Source organism: Orcinus orca, chromosome 12, assembly GCF_937001465.1.
Source record: "Orcinus orca chromosome 12, mOrcOrc1.1, whole genome shotgun sequence".
Lineage (NCBI taxonomy): Eukaryota > Metazoa > Chordata > Mammalia > Artiodactyla > Delphinidae > Orcinus > Orcinus orca.
In genome coordinates, this window is record NC_064570.1 from 28,336,754 (window position 1) to 28,349,057 (window position 12,304).

Here is a 12,304-nt window from a genome sequence, read left to right on the forward strand (position 1 = left end):
TGTGCTCTAATCTACCATGTGATATCTCTTCTGGATATTATCTTTGTGGTCCTAACCCAAAGAACACTGATATACGTATAGAAATTATATGCACCAGCATTATTCTCCTAGGATTTTTAAAGCTATAAAATCTTAAAATTAGGAAGAATCCCAGAATATCCTACTCAATGCAGGAATCCCTTTTACAAAGTTTTGATCACTAGTTATCCATTTTTTAAAATTTAATTTTATTTATTTTTTTATACAGCAGGTGCTTATTAGTCATCAATTTTATATACATCAGTGTAGTTATCCATTTTATTTTGTCATTTAATTTTATTTTATTCTTTTAACCAGGGTTGAGGGGAAAAGGATGATTGAGGAAGTGATAGTTTCATGTGTGCTTTCTATCCAAAGACAACTGGTAGTATGAATTCTCTTTTCCAGAAGCCTACTGCAATCAGGAATGAACTCTTCAAGTCAGATGTAGGGGAAAGGTCACCAGAAACTTTTGCTATACCTAGATTCGGGCAAATCCTTTCCCAAGAATATCCCAGAGAATACTCCACAAAATTTCCAGGTATTCAAGAGTTCTGGGGACTTCCCTGGTGGTGCAGTGGTTAAGAATCCACCTGCCAATGCAAGGGACGTGGGTTTGACCCCTATTCCGGGAAGATCCCACATGCCATGGAGCAACTAAGCCCATGCGCCACAACTACTGAGCCCGTGTGCTACAACTACTGAAGCTTGTGCACCTAGAGCCCATGCTCCACAGCAACAGAAGCCACCACAATGAGAAGCCCACACGCCACAACAAAGAGTAGCCCTGTTTGCTGCAACTAGAGAAAACCCTCGCGCAGCAACGAAGACCCAGCGCAGCCAAAAAGAAAGAAATAAATAAATTTATGGAAAAAAATGAATTCTGTTGTTAGCTCAGCTAAAGATCAGCCATTCAGAGGGCAGTTTTGGGTCCTCCTCATGGGGTTTAGCTAGAAATTTGATTTCTTGGGACTCTTTCGATTCTTTCCTTCTTGGGAAAGTTAACTGCCTGGGTTTTCATTTTCTTGTGTCCTGCGCCACTTACAAAATTGACGTCTGTTCTTTTCAGACTAGAATAAGTACACTAGATTCCAAGAAATAACTTACAGGTTTTTCAAGTTTTCCAGTATCAGTATCTCCTTGTATATCTGTCACATCTACCTTCACATAAACACATAGACATATGTAGGACTTTAGCCCTCTGGTGGTGATGAAAGCCAGGCTTGATGGTCAGATTGAAGACTGATCACCTGTCCACATGTCTAGGGGACCCAATCTGATGAACAGGGCCTGGGCCAGGAACCCCACACATGAGTTTTCCTTCATGTACTGCTTTCCAGTTCTTTATGAGATTTAAGGGTCTCTGACCCTGTTCTGTCTCTCTGCCGATTCCCACTATCGCTGAAATAGGCAATGCCTGCCTAACTTCTCCAGCTTATTTTGAGAGTCAAGGGAAAAAAATATATATGCAGAGTTAAGTGCCATGGAAGAGGGAAAGTATCATGTCCACTCTTCTATCCATATTGAAAGTTAATTGTTTAGCTTACTTTGCATTATAAGTTGGTTAGTCTAGGTGGAGTGGAGCAGAGAAGGAAGGGCAGTGATATATGGGCGGAGGTGTCTAGAAGGAAGGAAAAATGGACTAAATAGCGTTGGCTTATTTCTCCATGTATTGATTTAGACCTCTTTATTAATCCAGAATGTTTTTCTCTGAAAAGAAGATGAATTGTTAATAACTCAGGACAATAGGATGGAGAAACTTCTTACCTATGATTTGACACTGTGGATTACTTCCTCTCCCCCATTTTTGTCTTTTGAGAGCCAGAATCATCCCACAATGAATAATGGAGAACAACATGCTACTGGGCAGGTCCTCTGAGTGTCCATAGCACTCAGACCATAGTTAAGTACCACTATTTGTGGCCTGTGGCATCGTGCTCACTGCAATAACTAAAGCAACAAATACTTCCTGCTCCAAAAGTCAGCAAGCATACATGTGCTGCCCAAGAGTCATCCGGGCAGCTTTATGTTCCTCCCCTGACAGAGCTAGTGCTTCATCAGTGAGCCAGGATGGCGGAGGCTTTGACTGTTTTTCTAAATTTTATTTTTAATGTTCCTTCTAGGCTCCAGACTCACTGGAGACATCCTGACACCGTATGCTTTGCCTAGCACAATGTGATGCCCTTTACCTAGTAAGAGTGAGTCTCATAAAGGTGCTGCCTTCCCCCGCAGAACAAACAGCGGAAATGCATCAGGAGAGCTCAGCTGCAGACAGAATGCACATCGTGAAGCAGGAGCCACCACGGGATTGCTTAGATGAAAGCCGATTTCAATGAACATTGTGTTTCAAAGCCTGCTTCCTCTTGCGCCGTAAGAGCTGCAGAAGGAACATCCCACTTGCGTCTGCTGACACAAAAGAATGCTGTGGTTGGGAGATCTTATCAAGCCTTCCTGTGCCACAGTAACAGAGCTCCACTTGTGTCTTGTAAGAATTGCTCATTGTTTCATGGGGACGACTGGCTCCTTTGGGTGGGATCTGACGGCATCTCATGGAATGGAGGTAGGTGGTGTTGGGAGATCAGCCAGCCACATGACCCAGCTTGCTGGCTTTGGGGAAGTCAGAGAGAGGAAGAGACTTCACCCAGGTCTGTTGAATAGCTAAGCATTTAAGGTTAAACGATTAAAATAGGCATATGCTTTTTGTTTACTTCTATCTTCAACTGTATATGTTAAGAACAAAAAATAAAAATGATGGTCAGAGTTTCTCTGTTGGTATAAGCTGTTTCTTCTCTTTTAATCAACTCACCTAAAGCTGTCTCATGCTGATAAAATTGAAAAGAATAAAGGAGAATTTTTTTGAAAACAGAAATGTATTGATTTAAAGCAATCTCTGGAAAAGTTAGATGCTAATAAGTAAATACATTAGCATTTATCACATAAACCTCAAAAACATATATGTTTTATGAGGATGAACCTCGGGTTTAAAATTATTGACTTTATATTTAAAAGTGTAAGTTAATAATATTGGATTAATTAAATTTGGCCAATTCTAGATGATGTATCCTTTGCTTAGAAAGTTTGTGGCTTCCCAGTTTGGGCCTCTTCTAATAGCGAAAATTGATGATTAGCTGTTTAGCTATATGGAGAGTAGAATTAGAATTTTTTTCTCTTTTCTCTTCCTTTCTGAAGGCTTGCTGAGTAATTAGTACATATAAGAAATATATAACTAGATATGATATGATATGGTATGATATGCCAAGGAAAAAGGGTGACCATGAGTTTCCTAAAGGGACAATGCTTGAGATTAACATTTTTAATCTCTCCCTCCTGTATCCCCATGTAGTACTTTCTGAAGTGCCCTTTGCCCTAAATGTACTCATATTCAGTTATTTCAATAACAAAAATTATCTTCCTCTTACTCTGTATAAGGTTCTAAAATCAAAATATTACCAAAACACCATCTTTGTTCTTAACACATTTATTAAAATTATCAAATGTTGTAATTTGTTTTCTCTTAGTGAACTGTGAGCCTCTTGAAGAAAGGCGTTGGGTCACATTCATCTTCTTGTCTCCACTGCTGAGCACAATGTCTTGTTCATATTGGTGTTGACTAAATATTTACTGAATGGATGAATAGATGGATGGATGGATGGATGAATGGATGGACGGGTGAATGGCTGGCTCTGCTGTAATGCCTACAGTTACACATGGGGAATTGATTCAGGTTGTCTACATGGTTCTTGGCATGACAACACCTGTTCCTTCTCTAGGCCTTTATTATCCCACTCTTAGATGCATAGACTGAAGAGATTCTCAAGATCCCATAATCCAGCTCCTTCAGTTTACTGTTGAGGAAATGAGACTCAGAAACAGAATCTGATTTATTCACAGTCCCACAGCTGACAGGTGCCAGATCCGGGTTAAACCCAGTTCTCCTGCTTCCGGTCAAATGTCCACTGCGTTATGTTGCTTTCCATGACTCATAGTTGGAGGCTTTAAGGGACCCTTTGTGGCTGCTGAATTCATGTGCTGATGGTGCTGAAGCAAGGTAAGAACAAGAACGACTCATCTCTATTCAGGCTGACATCATTCTATGTCTCTCTCTGAAGGTGCCACACTCAAACTTCAGTGGGTGGTGTCTGGTTCCTCCCTAGTCTCCTAGATAACCTTTGGAGACGGCGCAGTCCAGCCCTATTCCACTGGTCAAGATTTCTGTTTTACACAGAGTCCAGCCTTTCAAAGCCCTTTCCAAAGAAGCTCGTGCTCCTGCCATCTCTAGGTCCTCCTGCCATCATCAGGAAGTGCTCCCAATGTATCACCTCTGATTGCCTGGACTCCTGTTTCTCTGAATTATGCCCAGTCACGCTGCATCTAAATGCTTGTGTTTGACCTATATTTAAATAAAATGTTGTTCATTAAGAACTTAACCTTTTGTTTTGTAATAACCTATAAGGGAAAAGAATCTGAAAAAGAATAGATAGATAGATAGATAGATGTCTAACTGAAATACTTTGCTGTACACTTGAAATTAACACAACATTATAAGCCAATTATACTTAGATTTTAAAAAAAAGAGAATTTAACCTTTTAGATTCAACTATTTTAGAACGAACACATAACAACAGAGATGAATCTCAAAATAATTATGCTGAGTGAAGTAAGAGAGACAAAAAAGACCATGTACTGTATGGTTCCATGTATATAAAGCTCTAGAGGGAATTCCCTGGCAGTCCAGTGGTTAGGACTTGGCACTTTCACTGCCAGGGCCTGGGTTCAAAACCTGGTTGGGGAACTAAGATCCCACAAGCCGCGTGGTATGACCAAAAACAAAAAACAAAAAAAGAACTAAAAAATAAAATAAAACTCTAGGAAATGCAAACTAATCTAGAATAGGAGAAAGCACACCAGCGGTTGCCTGGAGAGGTGGGGAGGGAGAAGCAGTGAGGGGTGGGGGGAGGTTAGAAAGAGGACGAAGTAGATTTTTGAGGCTGATGAGTATTTTCACTCTCTTGATTATAATGGTGGTTTCATGGGTGTATGCAAGTGTCAAAACTTATCAAATTGTACAATTTAAATATGTACATTTTATTGTATGTCAATTATCTCTTTAAAAAATTGAGTTTTTTTTTTTTTTTTTTTTAAGGAATGTAACCTTTTAAAATTCCACCAAAATACTGTGTTAGTCAGGGTTCAATTACAGAAGCAGAAACATTAGGGGATATTTATATAATATAGTTACAGGGATTTGACCCTATATAATTGTTGTGTGTGGTTAATTCACGTCTGTAAGGTTGTTGTCTTCACATCTGATGTTGGAGCTTGAAGTCCAAGGAAGAAGGTGTCAGGAAAAGAAGGTGTGAAGAGCCTATTTTAGAACAAGTTGGAATCCAGAGGCACAAGCTGTAGCTCAAAGGGAGAGATGAAACTTGTATCAGTTCTTAATGCCTCTGACCTTGATTGCGTGGATGTCCTGCAAAAGCAGGGCCCTTCATCACAGAGCTAAACACACACACCAGGCCCAGGAATTGGAGGAGCTGCAGGAGGATCCAGGGGAGGCAGAGCAGTGACAGGCCCAGCTACTGTCTCTTGCAGGAGGTGAGACGGCAGAGAAAAGTCAACTTGTACGAGCTATGGAATGGCTGTAACCTCACACACCCCCTCCAAATTTTTCACAAGAATGTCCCTCTGCCCACTCTAACCAGAAATATACAGGAGAGAGATTCTGGGAAATATAGTTCAGCCTCCTCAAGTTCACTCATTACAAAGTTAGTTCTTGACAACTTGGCACTTGAACACATTTCTTTACATCATACTTACTCTCCAAATAAAGATAATAACACAGCCATGTCTCTACCTAACATGATGCATCTATCCCAAGTACAACCCAAACACATTAACCTTTCCCCAGAAGAGGATCCAAAAATTTTTTTTTGACTTTGGGTGATGTTTGATTTTAGTGTGCTCCTTGCTAATTCACATTTCCCCTCTGCTATCCTATAATTTATATACTGAGATATTAAGTCTACTACTATTAACACATCTTATGTTAGATAAGGGCATGAGAAAGAGGATAAATGCAAAAATAATTGGGTAAATAATATTTATATGAATATATAATTTATATGAATATATATATATTATAATTATATATACATATACATGGTCATATCATAGTAAGGAAGAAATACTAATAACTATTCCAGTACTTATATCTGCAACTGGTTGTGTGGTCATAGCTGGTATTTATAACTACTTCCTTCCACCCATTCCGTATTCCCTTCATCTTCAGCAAACACTTCAGCTAGTTGTGCATCTTTGCCTGGTGGGGTGAACAAAGTTTTCAGTCCTGAAGGGTCTGGGTCATTAGGAGTCCTGTTAACTGAGTTGAGGTAGCTTAATCACAGAGTATGGGAATACTGAGAGGCAACCTAGAGGATCTTTAACATTGGAGACACTCCCCTTTACCTCTTTGTGTAGAAGCAGCGCAGGTTCTGTCACTCCCTTCTGTGCCTGTTGATTCAATGGCATGAGTCAAGGTGCACTCCAGTTCAACAGAGTCATCACTGGGTGCCCTGGTGGAAGCACTCCTTCCTTTGGAACTCTAGACAAGCATATCCTAACATCATAGGGACTGGAAGCAGCAGTTTAGTGGATCACCAGGGACAATAGTGAAAGGAGCCTTTCTCATCATCACCCCTTGTTCCCAGGCCCATGAAAACTGGCTGTGGGAGAAACAAAAATAAATATAGGATGATGATTTAGAGCATATTTGCATCCTGGATAGCTGACTATAACTGAGTCTTCAAAAGGCCATTCCATCATTATATCAAGCCAGCTGCTTCAGGGTGATGGGGAACATGATAAGACCAGTGAGCTGCATGAGGCAATTGCTGTACCTCATTTGCTGTGAAATAAGTTTCTTGGTCAGAAGTGATACTTTGTGAAATACCATGGTAGTGAATAAGTCATTCTGTATATGGTTTTGGTGGTGGTTTGGGCGAAAGCATTGTGAGCAGGGAGGACAAATCTGTATCTAGCGTAAGTGCCTATTCCAGTAAGAACAAAGCACCACCCCTTCTATGAGGGAAGATCTGATCTAATGTAATCAATCTGCCAACAGGTTGGCTAGTTAGTAGCTGGGAATGGTGCCATGAGAGGGGCTCACTGCTGACCTCTGCTATTAGCAGATTGGGCTCTCTGCAGCAGTCATAGTCAGGTGGTCCCTGGCAAGTAGACATCTACGTTGCTGTGTCCTTGCAAAACTTTCATCTCTGCCACCATGGTCACTTTACTCATGAGCCATTTGGGCAGTGACAACAGTTGCTGGAGAAAGAGGCTGACTGATGTCCACAGAATGGCTCATCTTCTCCATCTGATTTTTAAAATATTTCTCTGTTGAGTTCACCCTTTGCTGAGCATTCACATAGAACACAAATATCTTCACAGACCAGCCTGTTTGGAGAGATCTGTCAACCTATGTTTCCTCCAGATCTCTCTGACACCAATTTTTCAATCACATTTCTTCCAATTCTTTTGACCTTCCAGCCAAGTATTAGCCATGGCCCATAAATTAGTGTAGACATCTCTCCTTCCAAGCAAAATGGACAACCAGGGGCAGTGCTCAAAATTCTGGCACTGGGAGGATTTCCCTTTACCACTGTCCTTCAGTGGTAAAGGGAAATCCTTCAGGGACCATTGTCCCTACCATTAGACAGCTCAGGTCACACAGTACCTTAGTGACCCATGGCCAAGCATTCAATTTCTACTAAGACTCAGTAGCAAAATGTAAGCTATTTCTTAAAAGAAGAATAGTTATCCACAGAGGAGGGCTTTATTCTAAAATCCTAAGGATTTGCACTGTGATCCACCTATAGGAATCTGAAAGAGGCTCTAAATAGCATCCCTATCTGGCAGTGACATTTCAAGCACCATTGGATCTTCTGGATTAGATAGTCCGAGTGTAACTGATCAGGACCCTATGGGGCCTTCCTGGGACAGACCCGTCCTCTGCTGTAGCTCCTCCCTGAAGTACCTAGATAATAGTATGTGAGGCACACTTCCTGAGTCGTTTTACAGATGCTAAAACCACGACCAAATGGAAGAAATTAACTACTTGATGATCATAAACCCCTAGACCTCCTGGGGCCTAAGGATTGATACTGTTAACCCCTGTGACACTGCCCTGTTACCTCAACATCAACCAATCAGAGAATTGTGCACAAACTGATCATAGATGCTGCGACCGCCCCCCGCCCTCACCTGGCCTTTAAAAATGTTTTGCTGAAACCCTTCAGGGAGTTCAGGGTTTTGGGAAGCATGAGCCATCTCGCCTCTTTGCATGGCCATGCAATAAACCTTTCTTTGCTCCAAACTCCAACGTTCATTTGGCCTCACTGTGTCTTGGGCACATGAATTTGCATTTGGTAACAACCAGTGGCGGTCTGGGCTTCTTAGAGAGCTTGCTCTTGTTCTGGGCCCCTGCTCACACCCATAGCTTTTGGGATCAATCAGTAAAGGGGTCAGAAAGGGTACCTTAACATGCCACGGACTGGACACCTAGACATTTCACTAGGGTTGCAGGTCCCTGATTTTTCATGGGATTTATTCCCTACCATCTGGCAAGCAAATGTCTTATCACTGTGTGGAGAGCAGTTGCTCCTTTCTGCTCACCTGGTGCAGGAATCAGAGAAGCTGAAGGAGGATCCAGGGATGATGAGACAATTGTAAGGCTGGCCACAGCCTCACACCGATGAGATGAGCCAGCAGGTAAGCAACAGTGTGGATGAGCGAGAATAGGGCTGCTGCTTCCCTTCCTGCCTCTGCATCTCTCACAGCAGCTTTCTTATAGCCCACCTGCACTTGAAACATACAGGAACAGAAATTTGGGAAATGTAGTTCATCCTCGCCAAGTTGACACATTACAAAGCTACCAGAAATACAATTTATAGTAGATTATTATAGGGTGGAGAATCTAAATAAAAAAAAAAATAGTAGATGCCTATCCTGGCATGATCTTCTTTCCTGAGGAATTCATACGACAAAAATAATTTCTCTTACCTACAAGGCCTTGATTCCACAGACTATATGTACGTGATCTGACCCTGGGGAGATTTTCAAAAGAGAGCTTTTTCCAGAAACATATATTATTTTTTAATAAGTAAATGCTTAACAGTGTGAAAATATATTCACAGTTTGAGTGTATTTATCAACTGCTTTTCCAGAGAGACTGAAATTTGTTGAGGTTTAAGGGTGGTTTGGGTTTTTTTTTAATGTTTAGTCTTCAAAAAATAAGAATTTGCTTTTAAGTTAAAAAGTGTACTGCAGGGCTTCCCTGGTGGCACAGTGGTTGAGAGTCCGCCTGCCGATGCAGGGGACACGGGTTCGTGCCCCGGTCCGAGAGGATCCCACATGCCACGGAGCGGCTGGGCCCGTGAGCCATGGCCGCTGAGCCTGCGCGTCCGGAGCCTGTGCTCCACGACGGGAGAGGCCGCAACAGTGAGAGGCCCGCGTACCGCAAAAAAAAAAAAAAAAAAAAAAAAGTGTACTGCAGGCCAATGGCAGTGCGATGGGCTTTTGCCTTGTAATGAAAAGAAAGACTCAGAATTTGCTCACCAGGCTGCCTGGGATGCAGCTCACCCTGGTGCTGGTGAAAGACTAGTGTCATTTCAGAACGGATTGCTTGTGCATCTTGACGTGTAGAATCTTTTTCTATTGTTTCTGAAGTCTATTGTCTAAGAGAGAGCTGACACCAACTTTTGTTTCTTACTATATGAATCTACAACTTTCCCTTAGAAAGTGGTAAGATGTTTACAAGGAAGGCATGTGTATGTCGGAGAGTGCCAGCAAGACAGGCTTTGCAGAGACTTAAAGGGCAGAATTCTCAACAGAGAGCAACAAAAGAAAGAGAAAGTCCAAATGAGACCAAGGGGAAGACGGTTTTCAAATCGACCTTTCCTTATCACAAGCCAATTCATGACTTCCTGACGAAGACATTTGTCCACCCAACTGTGCGGGTGTTTCTGAATATTCCCATCACACAATAACAATTGTCAACACCTGTCTCAGACACAGGAATTGGGAAAAACCACAAGTGGAAAAGAGACACAAGTGCACAACCAATGTGACCATTTTAGTGACGAAATCGGTCACCTCAGTTAATTTGCTGAATTGAAGGATTAAAAGAAAAGGGCATATGGTGCCTTTGACATAGTATTGGCTGAATAACCATTTAAAAATATAATTGGATGGTTGACTAAGTAAGAAAAGAGTCATATCTGCTCTTCATACAGACATTTGGCAAATGTTTGACCCTATTCCCCAAAGAGCTCTGATTTCTTTTTTCCCAACCATTTTGGTCCTTGAAGCTTTAAAATCTCAAAATTAATCCTTAGGATTAGAGCATGTTAGGATCACAAGAGAGACTCTGAACCACTGAACAAAGGAGGGAGGGACATAGAACAGAATGATGGAAATTTTCCACCCATGAACTGGACACACCCTCATGCAAACAAGGCTCTTAGGCTAAGGCTATATTTTATAAAAATGTGATAAAACACTTGATAAGCCCAGAGAGGATAAGCAGTAGTTTTGTTTGTTTTTTAATCCTCCAAAATCCAGTACCACAAGCTGAGCAGTTGGAGGGAAAAGCCTTTTGTCACCTCTGTTTCCACGTGTCTATTTCCTTTCTGGAGCCCCAGCAGTTTGAGGGGCTGTCAAAGGCGAGAGGTCAGTGTGTCAGCAGCTCTGATCCTGCATTCGCCCTGGTGCTCACTGCATCCGTCTCTGCCCCTGGCTGGCTGGCTCTGACAGGAGGCACTGGGCTGGGAGGTCGCAGGAGGATCTGTCAGGCTAATTTCTCTCCAGCTCTGCAGTTGGCTCTGCGTCCCTCAGGAGAGGGCAGAGAGGCAGATGCAAGCCCCTTGGGAGCTTTCACCCTTTGCAGGCATCTCCCAGTGCTCTGGAAAGGGTGCCAAGGGACCCGGTCCCCTGAGAACACTTCTCAGTCCTGAATACATTGCTTCCCTTCTCCCAACACCTCTTTGAACCACTATTTTTATAACCACAATGCTAAAATAAAATAGCTTATGCTCTGTAGCTTAATAGTAAACACGCAAATGATGTCAAAGGTGGTTTTAAAACCCTGGCTATGGGATAACTGCCTTCTTCTTAAAAAGGAGGTGATCTGTCTTCTCCATTTTCTTTTGCATTTTTCTTTCAACTGCCAGGCCCATGAACAGCCTGCAGCTTCCTTGTGGTTGGCTATATATTATATGTTACTTTGGTGCTTTGCAGCTTTCAAAGAGCTTTTACACAAAAGTGATCTCATTGGGTCCTCAGATAACCCGATGGTGGGTAGGGTTGGTGGATATTCTATCACCATTTCTCACGGGGGAAAGAAAAGTAAATAAGTTATGTAACTTGACCAAGGTCACTCTGCACTTCAGTGGTGGAAATAGATTCCAACAGAGGCATCTCTCTGGAAGTTTTCTTTCTTTTCTTTTCTTTTCTTTCTTTCTTTCTTTCCTTTCTTTCTTTCTTTTTCTTTCTCTCTCTCTCTCTCTCTCCCTCTTTCTTTCTTTCTTTCTTTCTCTTTCTTTCTTTTTTTCTTTCTTTCTTTCTTTTTTAAATCTATTTCATCACACCAAGCCACCTCTGTGAAGGCAAGGTGCATACATCTTCCTAATTCAACAATCGGGTTAAATAGCTACAAAATTATAGCCACAGTAGCTAAGCTCATTAGGTGACAACTTTTTCCTTATTTCCATATTCTTTTGTCCCTACCACTATCATCATTTTCCTCCCTACCCAGCATCCTCTATTTACACTCATAAAAGTAATAACATCCTCTTCTACTCTCTCCTCTCTTCTTTTCTCTCTCCCTTTCTTTTTCTCCCTATGTCTCTCTATCTCCTTTTTCTATCTCCATTTCACTCCCCCCACACACACTTTTGTCTTTTTTGTTTTTGGTCATTGATTGAGTACTGAAAGTAACACATGACTGGGGTGTAAGAGAACTAAGTTCGAGATATTACAATTTCACATAACCTCTCTGGATCTCTGTTGCTTTATTTGCAAAATTGTTTCTCCTAAAATAATGATTTTTCTACAGGAGTGAAGAACAGAAAAGGAAAAATGTGACTTTTGTGCTCATCAAAAAAAAAGTAAACAGTTAAAAAAAATGTGAGAGCTACTTTGTAGGTTTTCTTATTTTAAGCTACAGATGAAGTGATCAAACCCACATATTCTGTCTATAAGTCAAATATTTAGTGATTTTATTTTATAGAGA